Source organism: Brassica napus, chromosome C6 (genome assembly GCF_020379485.1).
Source record: "Brassica napus cultivar Da-Ae chromosome C6, Da-Ae, whole genome shotgun sequence".
In the NCBI taxonomy this organism is placed as follows: domain Eukaryota; kingdom Viridiplantae; phylum Streptophyta; class Magnoliopsida; order Brassicales; family Brassicaceae; genus Brassica; species Brassica napus.
The window spans coordinates 5,264,527-5,282,332 of NC_063449.1; the positions used below are offsets into that span (position 1 = coordinate 5,264,527).

At 40.1% G+C, this 17,806-nt stretch overlaps 1 non-coding gene across 1 annotated transcript; it reads left to right on the forward strand.

Annotated features, from left to right (window-relative positions):
- Nucleotides 1-14,334: 14,334 nt before the first annotated feature.
- Nucleotides 14,335-14,441, forward strand: LOC125589382. Its single transcript, XR_007325574.1, has one exon. It is a non-coding gene; the product is annotated as a small nucleolar RNA R71 (small nucleolar RNA).
- The last annotated feature ends 3,365 nt before the right edge of the window (nt 14,442-17,806 follow it).

Here is a 17,806-nt window from a genome sequence, read left to right on the forward strand (position 1 = left end):
CATCGTATGAAGAGCTCTCGTCTTCTCGTTGAGGTCTCGTGAGATAAGAAGGATTTTAGTCTGATCAAATACATGGCTGTAATTGATCCGTAAAGCAAGCAACAATATGTTGTTGATCCCGTCTCCTTGTCCCGCTGTTAATTCGATTTATGTTGGAGAAGTGGGATGATAATCAAGAAAGCACGTGTCTTCTTCCTTGTATTTTTAGTGTCAATGTTCATGATTCTGTTTATTTCTTTTGTTGAAAGTAAAGTGCTACAGCCCCCTTTGCAAAAGCCATCTTGTTCTTCTTTTATAGGAGGGTGTTGACACTTATAAGTTTGGTGAGTTTGTTACACGTGTTCCTCACATTTAGTTTTGACTCCTTTCTCCATTATTCAAGTTACGAGCTACCTTCCAATATATGGGGGATCTTTTAGACTTAGTCTTTGATCCAAGCCAAAGATCTTATTTGACTCGTGCGGGCTCTATGGGCCGATATTACGTCTCTCTGGGCTGGTTTAAACCCAACTCGAGTTAATGCTAACCGGTCTTCTAATTCTTTTAGCGGGATGGATTTAGTACAAAATACAGTATCAACACTCGTGTATGCCTCCAAAGTGACATGTTAAGGCCATTGGTCTTACCTTTGTTGGATTAAGCTTGAAGAGCAAGGAAGCTTAGATATAAGCATGAGGCCTAATCCTACCGAGATATGGATTGATATGTTTAGGAGTTATCTAAATGTATTGTTTAATAGGATTAGGAAATAATAAACTCTATATAATGAGATGTCAAGGTGTGACATAACTTACAAGAGTTTAGAGATTGAGAGCTTAAGTTTTGAGCATATTTTCTTAAGCTAATAAGAGAGGCATTCTTATATAATCTTTGAGTTCTATATTTGGTATCAGAGCTTTCAGAAAAATCAACATCCGTTGATAATTTGAAGAACGATCGAGAATGGGAGACCTAGCAATAATATCGACTGCGAAATCGAAGGATGGAGAGCAATAAGGTGTGGAGTATTGTCGAGAACGGAACGGACGAGAATGATAAGAACGACGTAGCAATTGCTTTGTTGTTCCAAGCAATACCCGAGACCTTGGTTCTGCAAGTTGGAGAGTTGGACGCTGCGAAGAAGGTGTGGGATGCTGTCAGGGCTCGACATGTTGGTGCAGAGAGGGTAAAGGAAGCCAGGTTGTAGACTTTAATGGTAGACTTTGATAGGTTGAAGATGAAAGACACCAATAAGATCGATGACTTTGTCGGCAAGCTATCAGAGCTTTCTTCTAAGTCCAGTGCTTTGGGAGAGGAGATTGAGGAACCAAAAACTCGTCAAGAAGTTTCTTAAGTGGCTTCCTCGCAAGAAGTATATACACATTGTCGCAGCTCTTGAACAACTGCTTGATCTCAAGACCACGAGTTTTGAAGATATTGTAGGGCGCTTGAAGGCCTATGAAGAACGTGTTCAGGAGGAAGATGACAATCAGGAAGATCAAAGCAAGCTTATGTATTCTAATGCAGAGCAGCAATCCACGTGTGATTCTCAGGATGATAGAGGGTATCGAGGCAGAGGAGGACGGACTAACAGGGGCATAGGACGTGGACGCTATGGGGAAGAGACACATCGAGAATAATGTGTTTCCGTTGTGACAAGATGGGTCATTACGCCTCCACTTGTCCAGACCGTCTCCTCAAGTTGCAAGAAACGTAAGAACAAGAAAGAGATGATACACAAGATGCAGACGAGCTTATGATGCATGAGGTGATCTATCTTAATGAAAAGAAGGTAATGCTGAGCATATAAGAATCTTGTGGAGAGGATAATATGTGGTATCTGGACAATGGAGCCAGTAACGACATGACTGGAGATCGTCGATACTTCAAGAGAGTTAATGAGAGCATAACAGGAAAGGTCAAATTTGGGGATGACTCTCGCATAGACATCAAGGGAAAGGGTTCCATTGAGTTTATAGACAGAAACGGAGAAACAAGAACAATGCGTGATGTCTACTACATACCTGACTTGAAGAGCAGTATCATCAGTCTCGGACAAGCCACAGAATCAGGCTGCGATATAAGGCTGAAAGGATAATTTTTGACTATGCATGATCAGGATGGTAAGTTGTTGGTCAAAGCAATGAGGTCGAAGAACAGGTTGTATAAGGTTTGGATGGGGATAAAAGAAACAATGTGTCTTTTGACGACAACAACTAGTGATTCTGTCAGTTGACATGCGAGATTAGGACACATAAACTTTGATTGTTTGAAGTCTATGGTGCAAAGGGAGCTTGTCAACGGAATACCTCATGTAGCAGTCGAGAAAAGTGTGTGTGGATCATGCTTACTTGGCAAGCAAGCGAGACAATCATTCCCACAGTCTACCTCATACCGAGCAGATAAGATACTCGAACTGATTCATGGTGATCTCTGTGGCCCGATAACGCCACACACAATTCCAGGAAACAATTATGTACTCGTGCTCATCGATGACCATTCGTGCTATATGTGGACAGTGCTACTTAAGGAGAAAAGTGAAGTCTTTGAAAAATTCCAAAAGTTCAAAACGATGGTAGAACAAGACTCATGCAAAAGAATACAGACTTTCAGAAGTGATAGAGGAGGAGAGTTTGTTTCTCACGAGTTCAATGAGTTTTGCGAGAAGATGGGAATTAAAAGGCATCTCACGGCTCCCTATACGCCACAGCAGAACGGAGTGGTGGAGAGACGGAACAGAACGATGATGGGCATGACACACAGCATACTAAAACATATGCAAGTTCCAAACTATCTATTGGGAGAGGCTATCAGACACACGACGTATTTGTTAAACTGAGTGGCTACCAGAGTGCTTAAATATAAGACTCCGTACGAGGCATTACGAGGAAAGAAGCCTAATGTTAGTCATCTCAAAACCTTCGGGTTCATAGGCTATGCGAAGCTCGTAAAACCACATCTGCTCAAGTTGGAAGATAGGTCGAGAATGCTTGTTCATATGGGGACATAATCGGGTTCTAAAGCCTACAGATGTATGATCCTCAGACACAGAGAATTGTTGTGAGTCGAGATGTCGTCTTTGACGAAACAAAAGGATGGAACTGGCATCGGACTAACGCAGAACAAAGTATGGCTGGAGAGTTTAAGATCACCTTGAGTGAGTTTGGGAATCATGGTATTAATGAAGACAAATGGTTGATTGAGGAAGCAGCAGAAGTTGGAAGTAGTAATCGTGATGCTCAAGTAAGTAATGATATAACGAGCAGTGTGATAGATCTTGAAGAAGAAGACGAGGGAGAAGAAGAAGAACAAGTCACACTGAGAAGGTCGCAGAGAGAAAGCGTCAAACCCAAGTATCTAGAGGATTACGTACTTCTTGCAGAAGAAGAAGGAGACTATTTGCTCATGTGCTTGAATGATGAACCACATAGCTTTGAGGAGGCAAAATAGTCAAAAGAGTGGACATTGGTGTGCAAAGACGAGATACGGTCCATAGAGAAGAACGGAACCTGGACACTTGCGGAGTTACCAGCTGGAGCAAAATCGATTGGTTTGAAGTGGGTGTTTAAGCTCAAGAAGAACTCTGATGGTAGTATCAACAAGCATAAAGCTCGTCGCCAAAGGATACGTACAAGTACATGGAGTAGACTTTGATGAAGTATTCGCTCATGTGGCTTGCATAGAGAAAATACGACTTCTGATAAACCTAGCTGCTACTAACGGGTGGAAGATTTATCACCTGGACGTCAAGACGGCGTTCTTACATGGGGAGTTGAAAGAAACCGTATAAGTCAAGCAACCGGAGGGTTTCGAGGTTAAAGGGTCTGAGGACATGGTCTATCGGTTGAACAAGGCGCTGTACGGCTTGAGACAAGCACCCAGAGCCTGGAACAACAAGTTGGACTCGATACTTAAGGAGCTGCAGTTCTACAAGTGTTCCAAAGAACCGTCGGTTTATCGAAAGAAGGTAAAAGATGATCTTCTCATTGTTGCAGTCTATGTTGATGACTTGTTTGTTACAGGATCAAAGGTGAAGCTTATCATTGAGTTTAAAAGGGAGATGTCAACAAAGTTTGAGATGAGTGACTTGGGAGAGTTGACATACTATCTCGAAATTGAAGTGATTCAACATCTTGATGGAATTACGTTGAGTCAGAGAGGTTATGCAATGAAAATATTGGAGGAAGCTGGGATGAAAGACTGTAATGAAGCGCAGACGCCTATGGATTCCGGACTCAAGTTATCAAAATCAGAAGAAGAGAGATCGATAGATGCAACAAACTACATGCGCAATATTGGCTGTCTACGTTACTTTTTGCACACACGGCCTGACCTCTCGTATTGTGTAGGAGTGTTAAGCAGGTATATGCAAGATCCGAAGGAATCACATGGTGCTGCAATGAAGCAGTGTTTGCGCTATTTGAAAGGGACGACAACCTACGGCTTGGTCTTTGAGCGATCAACGGCAATGGCAACAAGGCTGATATGGTATAGTGACAGCAGTCATAATGTGGATCCTGGCGATGGTAGAAGCACAACGGGTCATGTCTTTTATCTTGGGAAGAGTCCAGTTACTTGGTGCTCACAGAAGCAAGAGACAGTAGCTTTTTCGTTGTGTGAAGCGGAATTCATGGCGGGAACAGAGGCAGCACGTCAAGCGATCTGGTTGCACGAATTACTTGAAGAGATCAATGGATCGAAGTGTGAGAAAGTTGTCATACGGATTGACAATCAGTCAGCCATTGCACTTACAAGAAACCATGTGTTTCATGGAAGGAGCAAACATATTCACACTAGATACCACTTCATTAGAGAGTGTGTTGAGAAAGGAAAGATTGATGTGGAGCATGTTCTGGGGACTGAGCAAAAGGCAGATATATTAACCAAGGCACTTGGTAGACTGAAGTTCAAGGAGATGAGAGAGCTCATGGGAGTTCTAGAGTTGTCAAAGATGGAGTTCAAGCTTAAGGGGGAACATGTTGGATTAAGCTTGAAGAGCAAGGAAGCTTAGAGATAAGCATGAGGCCTAATCCTACCGAGATATGGATAGATATGTTTAGGAGTTATCTAAATGTATTGTTTAATAGGATTAGGAAATAATAAACTCTATATAAGGAGATGTCAAGGTGTGACATAACGTACAAGAGTTTAGAGATTGAGAGCTTAAGTTTTGAGCATATTTTCTTAAGCTAATAAGATAGGCATTCTTATATAATCTTTGAGTTCTATAACCTTCAGCTGGAAGGACTCGTGCTTTATTGGCCATAGACGGATAAAACCATTATACGTTGACAGCTGTAAAATATGAATAAACTGAAAACAAGATAACTTTCACTTTATTTCTTACTTTCTGAATAACATGAACGTTTACAGTCATGAGTCTCTTATATGATACAAAGAAGGATCTAGGCTCTCCTTAGCTGTCATGATGACTCACTCATTTACAGCTAAGAGAGTATCAAATCTATTGTAAAGTATAGGCAGTGCCTTGTCGCTTTGCTTTGTCCTTGCAGGTACAACTTTGATGACCGTTGATGATGAACTTGGACTCTGATTCTCTTTGTCATGATCTGGAGTGGGTCGTGTTGCTGGGCCTGAGCATACTGGGCTTACATCCCCCTTCAAACTTTGGGTGGGTTGACTAACACACGACAAGTTTGCTTCTGAGTTCATAGAAGGGTTGGCGAGGAAGAGACTTTGTAAAGATATCTGCAACTTGCAACTGAGATGAGATGTGTTGTGTCTCTATGAGTCCCAAAGCTACTTGTTCTCTGATGTAGTGCCAGTCAGTGTCAAAGTGCTTTGATCTCTTATGGAGAGCAGGGTTTGTACTCAGGTACACTGCTGATAGGTTGTCACAGTGTTGCACCGTAGCATGGTGTTGCGTGATTCCTAAGTCTCGAAGCAAGAGTGATATCCAAGTGAGCTCTTGTGCTGTTGAGGCTAGTGATAATAGGTTTTTCTGCCTATTGCAAATGTTGTAGTATAGTGGGGTGAATGTCGAACCAGTCCTAGTGATGTGAATCAGTGAGAGTACAAGTCATTTTTTAAGCTAAGCAGATTCAATAGTGGTGAGTGTGTGACAAGTAACAATAGCAAACAGAGCAATACAACAAGGTTTTAATCAATTTAGACAAGTGAATCCATGGGTATTGGGAATTGACTTCAAGTAACTAAGATCCAATCTAGGTGACAAGCTTTCAATCAAAGTAATCTCTTAAGTATAAACACAATTTTAGACAAGTCCTATGTCTAGGTAAATGTCCATTTGCTTAGAAATCATTAAACATCAAATGTCTTTGGCTTAATTCAATTAAGCAATCTTTAAGTTCAAGTTTAATAACTATCTAGCAATTTTAACATCAAGTGTCCTTGGCTAATCTCACTAGAGCTTAGTTGAGTTGATTCAAACACTTCATCTAATCATGTCTGATGAGAAGTGTTTAGAAATCAGGTTTAGAGTGATCAAGACTAAACAAGCATTAAAAATACTCAACAAGCAAGTTCATACAAGGATCTAATACAATAACACCATAGATCTTCACTAAGTTACTCTAATCTCCCTAACCCATGAATTCTTAAGGAAACTACTCACTAATCTCCATGAAAACACTTAATCTCATAATAGATTGAAGCATATTCAAGTAGATACAACAGAGAATAAAGATAAACAAGGATTAAACAAGCAAAACGAAATTAAAACTCAAGAATAGATGATGAACAATGAAGAACAGCTCAAGAACAAATGTTTTCTCTCAAACTCTCAAAATACAAAATATGAAACTATAAAACTTTCACTCTCTACTCTTTGTTGTATTGTACTCTGTGTATTGTGTGTCTTCCTCCTTCCCCTTGCAGTCTCTTTTATAGCCTAAGTAAAGGAGGATGACAACACATCCATCATGTGAAAGCATAAAGCATAAAACACACTCATAAAAGTTATTCTCCACTTTCTTCCATTATAGAACACCTTTTGCCCCTTCATATGGCCAAAGTAGTCTTGCCTCTTCAGAAAAGGTAGAGAAAGTTAGGCCAAAAGAGCCACCAAACTCATGATAGACAACCCATCCCCCATGTTGCAAGCTTTAAAGAGATAAAACTCACTCATTAAAGTTTTCTCCACTTTCTCCATGTTGCACACACCTTTAGAATACCAAAAATAAGAAGAATAATGAATAGTAATGAGTTTTATAGGTTTTAAGTGAATAAAAATGAGTCTAAAGGCTTAAAATTCGAAGGCTATTGTTGATGTTGCTAGGGTGGCCGCTAGGAATGTCATACTGATATGTGTGTAGTATTTTGATCATAAATCCCTCAATACAGCTCCAAACGACTTGAAACCACCTCCATTGTAAAGCTAACTCAATTTACCATGTCTTCCCAAAAGACAAGTTTCAAAAGATATCTTTAAGACCTTCATCCATGCTTGTCTTTCACACGTTCGGTTCAAGACTCCTCGAAAGCTCCTTTTGTGCTCTAATCACCTCCAAAACTCCAAACAATTCATCCAACACCTACAAGATGCAAATGTACATGCAATAGACTCTAAATGCAAATAAATGTAAGGTTAATGCATGAATATATATGAAATAACAAAGCTAAAACTATGCAAAATCACAACACATCAACTCCCCCACACTAGTCCTTTACTTGTCCTCAAGTAAACTTTCAAGAACATGGGAAGTGATGTTTCAATACACAAATGGAAATTCATGACCTTAAGAAACTCTTCAATGCCATCGTTGTGATATCCTTACAAAATCATACCAAATAGCAAGAGCAAGATGTTTTTATTAGCTCTAACTTCTCTAGGCCTATCAATTCCTTTGATCTTTTAACTCATTATCATGAATCCTCAAATCAACCAACTCTCACATTCAATAAGAAATATCATAAGTGAATTCTCGCAAATTGCCAATTGGTCCAAATCATTTGGTTTGGTGAGAAAAAATGGCTTAATGTGAAGAATGAGAAGGGTCCAAATACATTTTGCTATGGTGACTTACACTCAAGAATAGGAGCTTGATCATTATGCAAAATTTATCTAAGAAAAGGAGCAATTAATGCATACATAAATCGGTTCTCATCATTGTACCCTTTTCCTAGACAATTTTTAAGTTCTACCCTTTCTTTTCTTCATCTCAAATCCCAAATGTACACTCATTTTCATCTCTTACCCAATGAACACTCTTTTCTTTTTTTTCTTTGTCTTAACAACTATGTATCTTAGCTCAAAAATTTGTTATCCCCATTCTCTTATTTTTTTCTTTTTTTCTTTTCTTTTTGGGGTTTTTATTGACACAATTTGAGCTATTTTTTTTTTTTTTTTAAGACACACTTTTTTGATTCATTTCCGTTACATAATCTTTCCCAATTCAATCCTCAAGATCAAAATAATTAAAGCACATCATTCCAACCACCATCCTAGATTCTAGCCCAAAAGAGGTCCTAATGCTAGCAAGTGATGAGAACAAATCAATGTCGCTCCTAATACTCTCAAGATTTTGCACATGACAAGCTTTCATAAAAAGACCTCACTCAACAATTAATGATGGTTTGAAAGAAGGGAAGGGTTTAGGGTATGGACTACCACTTGAGTTGTCAAAAAGATTGGTAAAACGGTTTATACAAGCTCAAGTGTGTGTAAAGCCATGATTTAGTACTCAAGAGACCATAAGCAAGAAGCATTAAGTTCATTTTAGTCAATTAAGATCGGAGTTGGTTTCAAAGAGTAAGATTCAATGAGTCTTAAGAGGAGTTTTCAAGGCTCGAAGTCTACAAGAAATTCAGAAGAAGCTCAAGCTACTTATTATGATTCAAAAGGGTATCAACAATGAGTTCATTGCATGAGTCCTTTGTAGGGATTTTACCTATGCATTCTATATGATCTAGACTCAAACCTAAAGATGCAAATGATATAACTAAATGTTTTTTTTTTTTTTTTTTTTTTTTGGAATTTTGCAAATTTTTATGGATTTTCTATGCAAATGGATATGCAATGCTTATGACAAGTAAACAAAACAGAAAACATGTGAGATAAGTAGACTCTCCCCCCACACTTACTTCACACAGTCTCTTGTGTGAGAGCAAGGTGAAAGAAGAGGTCTAGAAGAAACAAACAAGAAAACTATATATTTACAATGGTTGTAGAGACACTTAGCTTGGAGTTGCTAGATGGAGTTGAATAATTTTAACACTTGTAGCTTTGCTGGATGGCCATCTTTCTCTTTGATTAAGTGGAGAATCACATGAAAATTTTAAACACACTTATCAAACACACAAAAGAAAAACCACACAAGTAAAACAGTAATATATATAGCGATAGATGTGGGATTTCCTCCCAAGTGAGCTTGTTTTAAGTCTCTAGCTTGACTACCCCTTTTTGGTTTAGGCTGGTTTGGGATCGGAAAGTGGAACCGAGGTTCCTTCCTTCTCAGGTGTGGCCGCCATGTGCAGCTTGACTCTTTGCCCATTCACTGCAAATTCCTCACCAGTCTTGTTCCAAAGCACAATTGCTCCATATGGCCTCACTTCTTTGATCTTGAAAGGGCCGGACCATCTTGACTTAAGTTTTCCAGGGAACAACTTCAATCGAGAGTTGAAGAGCAACACTTGATCTCCAATGTTGAACTCCCTCTTCAGGATCTTCTTGTCATGGAATGCCTTGGTCTTTTCTTTGTAAATTCTTGAGTTCTCAAAAGCATCAAGTCGAATCTCATCAAGCTCATGGAGTTGGAAAAGTCTTTTCTCTTTGGCACTCTTGATGTCAAAGTTCAGCATCTTAACAGCCCATAATGCCTTGTACTCAAGCTCCACTGGCAGATGGCAAGCTTTCCCATAGACAAGATTGAAGGGAGTGGTTCCCAAGGGTGTCTTGAAAGCAGTCCTATAGGCCCAAAGTGCATCATCAAGCTTTGTAGACCAATCCTTCCTTGTTGTCCCCACAGTCTTCTCCAAAATGGACTTGATCTCCCTGTTGGAAATCTCAACCTGACCACTTGTTTGGGGGTGGTAAGGAGTTGCAACCTTGTGCTTCACACCATTCTTCTTAAGGAGGTTTGCAAACAGTTTGTTGATGAAGTGAGACCCTCCATCACTGATCACAACTCTTGGAATCCCAAACCTTGGAAAGATTATGCTCTTGAACATTTTTAGAACCACCTTTGCATCATTGGTTGGACTTGCAATTGCTTCAACCCACTTAGAGACATAATCTACAGCCACCAGTATGTACTTGTTGCTATAAGATGAAGGAAAAGGCCCCATGAAGTCAATACCCCAGACATCAAACACTTCAACTTCTAGGATGGGGTTTTGAGGCATTTCATTCCTCTTGGTGATGTTTCCTCTTCTTTGACAAGAGTCACACCTTGAGACAAAGTCTTGGGTGTCTTTAAACATGTGAGGCCACCAAAATCCAGCTTGTAGCACCTTTGCAACTGTCTTAAATGTAGCAAAGTGGCCTCCATAGGATGATCCATGACAATGTGTAAGGATCCCATCAATTTCTTCTTCAGCCACTGCCCTTCTATAGAGTTGATCTCTACAAAGTATGTAGAGGTAAGGCTCATCCCAATAATATCTCTTCACATCCTTATAGAACTTCTTCTTGGCATAACCTTCAAGGTTCAATGGCTCTTTTCCACTAGCTAAGTAGTTGACTATATCAGCATACCAAGGACCCTTCTCATCAGCTGCCTTCACCTCTTCAAGTTTCTTTCCTGTCTCACAAACAGCTACCACTGCATGAATAGCCATCATTTGCTCTTCTGGAAGTCTGTCATCAATAGGGATTCCACACTCCACCTTCAACCTGGACAGGTGATCAGCTACTCCATTCTCAACTCCAGGCCTGTCCTTGATCTCAAGATCAAACTCTTGTAGCAGCAGAATCCACCTCAACAGTCTTGGTTTTGCATCTTTCTTGGCTAAGAGGTGTCTCAATGCAGCATGATCAGTGTAGACAGTCACCTTTGACCCAACCAAGTAGCTTCTGAACTTCTCAAATGCAAAGACAATGGCCAATAGCTCCTTCTCAGTTGTAGAGTATTTAGCTTGAGCTTCATCAAGGGTTATACTTGCATAGTAGATCACATGTGTCTTCTTGTCCTTCTTTTGCCCCAAGACTGCCCCCACAGCATAGTCACTGGCGTCGCACATGATTTCGAAGGGTAGACTCCAATCTGGTGGTTGAACTATTGGGGCACTGGTGAGCTCCTCCTTCAGCTTCTTAAAGGCTTCTAGGCATTCTTCATCAAAGTTGAAGATGATCTCCTTGCACAGCAGCTTGGTCAATGGTCTAGCTATTTTGGAGAAGTCTTTGATGAACCTTCTGTAGAAACCAGCATGGCCAAGGAAGCTTCTAATGTCTTCACTGTTTTTGGTGGAGCCAACCTCGCCATCACCTCGATCTTGGCTTGGTCCACTTCAATGCCTCTCTCTGAAATCTTGTGCCCAAGCACAATCCCTTCTTTAACCATGAAGTGGCACTTCTCCCAATTCAGCACAAGGTTGGTATCTTCACATCTCTGTAGGACCATGCACAAATTTGACAAACAAGTAGCAAACGAAGAACCGTATACAGAAAAATCATCCATAAACACCTCCATTACATCCTCAATAAGATCAGAGAAAATCGACATCATTGCTCTTTGGAATGTTGCTGGTGCATTGCACAGTCCAAATGGCATCCTTCGATATGCAAAGGTACCATAAGGACAAGTGAATGTCGTTTTCTCTTGGTCATTTGGGTGTATAGGGATTTGGAAAAATCCAGAGTATCCATCAAGGAAACAATAATAGGGATGGTTAGCTAGCCTCTCTAACATCTGATCAATGAATGGTAAAGGGAAATGATCCTTTCTAGAGGCTGCATTCAGTTTTCGATAGTCAATGCACATCCTATGTCCAGTTATTGTTCTTGTTGGTATTAACTCATCATTTTCGTTCTTAACAACTGTTATGCCACCTTTTTTAGGAACTACATGCACAGGTGAAACCCAATTGCTATCAGAGATAGGATAGATCACACCAGCATCTAACAATTTGATTATCTCTTTTTTAACATCTTTCAAATTAGGATTTAATCTTCTTTGGTGTTCAATTGAAGTTTTAGATTCATCCTCTAGATGTATCCTATGCATGCACAAAGATGGTGAGATTCCTTTAATGTCATCAAGTGAGTATCCTAGTGCTTTTCTATACTTTTTAAGTTCATTTAAAAGCATAGACAATTCATTCTCAGTCAGCTCACTACTCACAATGACAGGATATGTCTCATTAGGTCCAAGGAAAGCGTACCTTACACCATGGGGAAGAGGTTTAAGCTCCACTTTTGGTGCCTTGAGCTCACTCCAATCAGCTTCATGGAGGTTCTCTTGAATGTCTGCTGAGGCAGCATGTTGAGTCATTTGTGGCAACTCCATGAACTCATCTTCTCCATCCTTCTCAAGGTGAACATCTAGCCTTCTTACTAGCTCATCACTATCCTTGTTTTCAATCATTTGGGTCTCTCTTTCAATGGTCAGGGCATGTTGAAGAGAGTCCTCAATCGCTAACTCCTCAAGGAAATTATCAGCCAAGGCATCCATCTCATCAATGTAGAATATTTCTCCTTGAGTTGTGGGCTTCTTCATCATCTCCTTGATATCAAAATGGAGAATGTGATCTTTTCCAAGGTGGAGATCAATTGTGCCATCTCTCACATTCACCATTGCTCCAGCAGTTGCCAAGAAAGGTCTTCCAAAGATCAAAGGATCTCTAGGCTCTTCATCCATCTCAAGCACTACAAAGTCAGTAGGCACTTCACAATTTCCTATCTTGACAGGAAGATCTTCTAGGATGCCAATGGGGAGCTTGACAGATCGATCAGCTAGCACCAAAGAGATCTTGCACTTTTTATATTGTGTAAACCCAAGCTTCTTGGCAATGGATAGTGGCATGAGGCTGACACTTGCTCCCAAATCACATAGACATCTCTCAAATGTCAAAGGTCCAATGGCGCATGGCAGGGTGAAACTACCAGGGTCTTCTAGCTTCCTTGGGACAGTCAGTCTCTGAATAATGGCACTGCACTCATGAGTAAGAATCACCATCCCTTCCATCTCTTTCTTCTTTTGTTCTACAGCATCTTTCAAGAACTTGCTGTATTGTGGAACCAGCATAAATGCATCAATTATGGGCATGGTGAGTTGAACTTCACTCATTTGCTTGTCAAACAAGGCTTTGTACTTCTCTAGGAGTTGCTTCTTGAATCTTCCAGGAAAGGGAAGCTTTGGCTCATAGGGAGGAGGAGTGAACAATTTCTCTTTTGTTGATGTAGCAGCCTCATTTTTGTTCTCAACTTTCTCCTCTCCAATCTTTCTCTTGCCCTTAGCTTCAACTATCTTCTCCAAGATTTCCTCATTAGTCTTCTCATCCACAATCACCACATCATCATCTACATTGATGACCACCTCCCCACCTTGTTTCTCATTATCCTTAATGAGAACTTTAGGAGGCAACTCTCTTCCACTCCTTAGGGTGATTGCCTTCATTGTCTCCTTTGGGTTTTGTTCAGGCTTTCCAGGTAGGGAACCTTGTTGGCGACTTGAGCTGGCTGTCATAGAGACAAACTGGTTCTCCAAGGCTTTGAACTTGTTGTTTAGATCATGGTAATTCCCATCAATCTTGTTGTGGAGATTTTTCAGCTCATACCCTAATTGTTTCTCACTTCTTGCTTGTCCCTCCAATAATTGTTTCAGCATAGCTTCAGTACTACTCTCTTGTGGAGGTTGTGTTGATGATCCAGCTTGGTCTTGTGCAGGTTGACTTGGTTTTGGTGAGAATCCCGGAGGGAAGTTCTGTTTGGGTTGGTAACCACCTTGGTTGTTGTTGTAGAATGGCTTAGGCTGATTGTTGTAGAATGGTCTTGGCTGGTAGTTGTTGAATGGCTTCTGTTGGTTGTTGTAGAAGGGTTTCTGTTGGTAGTTGTTCTGGTATTGATAGTCAGGCTCCTTCTTGTACCATGTACCCTGAGCATTGACATAGTACATATCTTCTTGGCATTCTACTCCATCAACTTCAGCAACCATATGTAACTCCTCTTTCTTGGTCTTTTCTGATAGTAGCATGTCAATCTTGTCTTGAAGTGCTTTCAGCTCTCTCTTTGTGGTCATATCTTCTCCTCCACCACCTCTGTCTCTTCTATCATATTCATCATTGTAGACAGAGTCACTCTGTGCCATGTTCTCCAAGAGTTCTAATGCATCTTCGACAGTCCTCCCCAAGAAGTTTCCATTGCTTGCAGTGTCAAGCTGGCTTTTGAATTTAGGCAAGACTCCTCTGTAGAAAGTGCTTAGCAAGCTCTCATTGTTGAAGCCATGGTGGGGACATTGAGACAAGTAGCTTCTGAATCTCTCCCATGCCTCTGAAAATCCTTCAAGTCCTCTTTGTTGAAAACCAGAGATCTGATTTCTAAGGTTGGCAGTCCTTGTAGCAGAGAAGAACTTGTTGAGGAAGGCCTTCTTGCATTCATCCCAAGTGGTGATAGTATCACTTGAGATGTTTTTCTCCCAAGTGTGAGCCTTGTCTCCCAAAGAGAAGGGAAACAATCTGAGCTTGAAAGCATCCTCTGAAACTCCATTTGTTTTTGACAAGCCACAGTACTTATCAAATCTGTCAAGGTGATCTAGTGGGTCTTCCAAGGCAAGTCCATGGTACTTGTTGTTTTCAATCATGTTGATGAGGCTGGACTTGATCTCGAAATTGTTGTTGGCAACTGGCGGTGCCCTAATGCCCAACCTATTCCCATTTATGTTAGGTTGATCATATGTACCGATGGCCCTAGCTTGGCGTTGTGGTTGTCTAGGTCGAAGGTTGGCAGCTCCTTGACCATTGCCCTCTTCAGCTTGAGGTTGTTCTGGAACTGGTTCCATCATAGGTTCTGATCTTTGTATCTGAGCCTCTTGCTCTTCTTGTCTTAACCTTCTCCTGTTCTCTCTTTCAAGTGTTTTGATATCTGTCAAGGGAGTAAGATGTGTAGTGCCTCTACTTCTTAGGTTCATGCACCTGCGATCACAAGTAGATGAAGAAGTAGAATTAGTAACTTTAAAACAAAGTAAAACTCAGTCTCAAGCAAAGACTCAAACTCAATGTCACAATCAGACTAGGATTGGCAACGGCGCCAATTTGATAATAGGTTTTTCTGCCTATTGCAAATGTTGTAGTATAGTGGGGTGAATGTCGAACCAGTCCTAGTGATGTGAATCAGTGAGAATACAAGTCATTTCTTAAGCTAAGCAGATTCAATAGTGGTGAGTGTGTGACAAGTAACAATAGCAAACAGAGCAATACAACAAGGTTTTAATCAATTTAGACAAGTGAATCCATGGGTATTGGGAATTGACTTCAAGTAACTAAGATCCAATCTAGGTGACAAGCTTTCAATCAAAGTAATCTCTTAAGTCTAAACACAATTTTAGACAAGTCCTATGTCTAGGTAAATGTCCATTTGCTTAGAAATCATTAAACATCAAATGTCTTTGGCTTAATTCAATCAAGCAATCTTTAAGTTCAAGTTTAATAACTATCTAGCAATTTTAACATCAAGTGTCCTTGGCTAATCTCACTAGAGCTTAGTTGAGTTGATTCAAACACTTCATCTAATCATGTCTGATGAGAAGTGTTTAGAAATCAGGTTTAGAGTGATCAAGACTAAACAAGCATTAAAAATACTCAACAAGCAAGTTCATACAAGGATCTAATACAATAACACCATAGATCTTCACTAAGTTACTCTAATCTCCCTAACCCATGAATTCTTAAGGAAACTACTCACTAATCTCCATGAAAACACTTAATCTCATAATAGATTGAAGCATATTCAAGTAGATACAACAGAGAATAAAGATAAACAAGGATTAAACAAGCAAAACGAAATTAAAACTCAAGAATAGATGATGAACAATGAAGAACAGCTCAAGAACAAATGTTTTCTCTCAAACTCTCAAAATACAAAATATGAAACTATAAAACTTTCACTCTCTACTCTTTGTTGTATTGTACTCTGTGTATTGTGTGTCTTCCTCCTTCCCCTTGCAGTCTCTTTTATAGCCTAAGTAAAGGAGGATGACAACACATCCATCATGTGAAAGCATAAAGCATAAAACACACTCATAAAAGTTATTCTCCACTTTCTTCCATTATAGAACACCTTTTGCCCCTTCATATGGCCAAAGTAGTCTTGCCTCTTCAGAAAAGGTAGAGAAAGTTAGGCCAAAAGAGCCACCAAACTCATGATAGACAACCCATCCCCCATGTTGCAAGCTTTAAAGAGATAAAACTCACTCATTAAAGTTTTCTCCACTTTCTCCATGTTGCACACACCTTTAGAATACCAAAAATAAGAAGAATAATGAATAGTAATGAGTTTTATAGGTTTTAAGTGAATAAAAATGAGTCTAAAGGCTTAAAATTCGAAGGCTATTGTTGATGTTGCTAGGGTGGCCGCTAGGAATGTCATACTGATATGTGTGTAGTATTTTGATCATAAATCCCTCAATACAGCTCCAAACGACTTGAAACCACCTCCATTGTAAAGCTAACTCAATTTACCATGTCTTCCCAAAAGACAAGTTTCAAAAGATATCTTTAAGACCTTCATCCATGCCTGTCTTTCACACGTTCGGTTCAAGACTCCTCGAAAGCTCCTTTTGTGCTCTAATCACCTCCAAAACTCCAAACAATTCATCCAACACCTACAAGATGCAAATGTAAATGCAATAGACTCTAAATGCAAATAAATGTAAGGTTAATGCATGAATATATATGAAATAACAAAGCTAAAACTATGCAAAATCACAACACATCAGCTAGCGCTCTGTATTCTGCCTCTGTAGAGGACCTTGATACTGTCTCTTGCCTCTTAGAAGACCAGGAAACCATATTGGAGCCAAGGAAGATGCAAACCCCGTTGTTGAACATCTAGTAGTCTTGTAACCAGCCTAGTCACTATCACAAAACACCGTCAAGGAAAGCTGTGTATCTTTCCGAATGACCAGACCCATGGAGATTGTACCTTTTATGTATCACAGTATCCTCTTCAGAAGACCAAAGTCTGAGACAGTAGGCGCATGCATCCTTTGGTATATGAAGTTTACCGCAAACTGAATGTCAGATCTGGTGATTGTCAAGTACTGAAGCTTCCCTGCTAAGCTTCTGAAATAGGTAGGTTCAGAGAAGAGTGTTGTATCTGAATACTCCATCTTGAGTGGCATTGGTGTCGGCATTGCATTACAGTTGCTCATCTGCGCTTGATGAAGAATGTCAGTAGCATATGCTGTCTTATGGAGAAACATGCCGTCACTGGTGTGCTGTACTTCAACACCAAGAAAGTAGCTCGGTGTTCCAAGGTCTTTCATTGAAAATGTTGTGTTTAAAGCTTGTAGTAGGGATTGTAGAAGAGCTTCATCATTGCCTGTAAGTAGAATATCATCAACATATAGGAGTAGGACCAGAGTCTGCTTGTTGTGATGATGAACGAACAGGGAGGGGTCAGCTTTACTGCATTGGAACCCAAACTCAAGTAGGAAGGAGCTGAATGTATCAAACCAGGCGCGGGGAGCCTGTTTAAGACCATAGAGAGCTTTAGTCAATCTGCAAACATGATTTGGTTTGTTTGGGTCTTCAAATCCCGGAGGTTGTTTCATGAACACAGGCTCATGAAGTTCACCATGAAGAAACGCGTTGGATACATTCAGTTTTTTCATTGACCAGTTCCTAGCCACTGCAATATCAAAGAAAAATCTGATTGTAGTAGTTCTGACTACTGGACTGAAGGTTTCCAAAA